Source organism: Austrofundulus limnaeus, unplaced genomic scaffold (genome assembly GCF_001266775.1).
Source record: "Austrofundulus limnaeus strain Quisiro unplaced genomic scaffold, Austrofundulus_limnaeus-1.0 Scaffold1746, whole genome shotgun sequence".
Classification (NCBI taxonomy): domain Eukaryota; kingdom Metazoa; phylum Chordata; class Actinopteri; order Cyprinodontiformes; family Rivulidae; genus Austrofundulus; species Austrofundulus limnaeus.
This window is the reverse complement of record NW_013954148.1, coordinates 29,411-30,464: the sequence shown is the minus strand read 5'-3', so window position 1 is coordinate 30,464 and position 1,054 is coordinate 29,411. Positions and strand designations below refer to the sequence as shown.

Below are 1,054 nucleotides of genomic sequence, written 5' to 3'. Positions count from 1 at the left end.
TTAACAGGCGTTTCACAGATTAACAGGCGTTTCACAGATTAACAGGCGTTTCACAGATTAACAGGCGTTTCACAGATTAACAGGCGTTTCACAGATTAACAGGCGTTTCACAGATTAGCGTGTGCTCGGTGCAGATGGCTGGATTGAGCCGTGGCTCAGATTTGTTGATCTGGAGGGACAAGAGTTGGACAGAGAAGAAGAAAAGTGCTGAAAGCATCCGGACTGAGTGGACCACATCCTGCAGGGAGGACATGGTCCCTGACCCTCACACCTCCACTGGGACCTGTGTGTGTGTGTTTGTGTGTGTGTGTTTGTGTGTGTGTGTGTGTGTGTGTGTGTGTGTGGGGGGGGTCACAAACACCTGTGCAGGTGTGCCAGGCTGTTGGCAGCTCATTCTGGACTCTTCAGGTTTACTGGGTGAGATCTGATCAGACAGCTTTGTTTTCACTGCAGGGTGTCTGGATCTGGATCTGGATCTGGATCTGGATCTGGATCTGGATCTGGATCTGGATCAGTACATTCAAGCTTCAGATAATCTTGTGGGGAAAAGTCAGCCTGACTTTTATTTTTCTTCAGACTTTTGACTTTGGATCTCAGTCCATCAAGTCTCTTCAGGATCTCAGTCCATCAGGTCTCTTCAGGTCTATCTTCAGGATCTCAGTCCATCAGGTCCATCTTCAGGATCTCAGTCCATCAGGTCTCTTCAGGATCTCAGTCCATCAGGTCTCTTCAGGATCTCAGTCCATCAAGTCTCTTCAGGATCTCAGTCCATCAGGTCTCTTCAGGATCTCAGTCCATCAGGTCTCTTCAGGTCTATCTTCAGGATCTCAGTCCATCAGGTCCATCTTCAGGATCTCAGTCCATCAGGTCTCTTCAGGATCTCAGTCCATCAGGTCTCTTCAGGTCCATCTTCAGGATCTCAGTCCATCAGGTCTCTTCAGGTCTATCTTCAGGATCTCAGTCCATCAGGTCCATCTTCAGGATCTCAGTCCATCAGGTCTCTTCAGGATCTCAGTCCATCAGGTCTCTTCAGGATCTCAGTCCATCAGGTCTC

At 48.8% G+C, this 1,054-nt stretch overlaps 1 protein-coding gene across 1 annotated transcript in view; it reads left to right on the top strand.

The window, feature by feature from the left end:
- The window catches only part of il34 (interleukin 34), a gene marked incomplete in the record, with an annotated part of 43,644 nt that overhangs the window by 19,669 nt on the left and 22,921 nt on the right, over window positions 1-1,054 (top strand).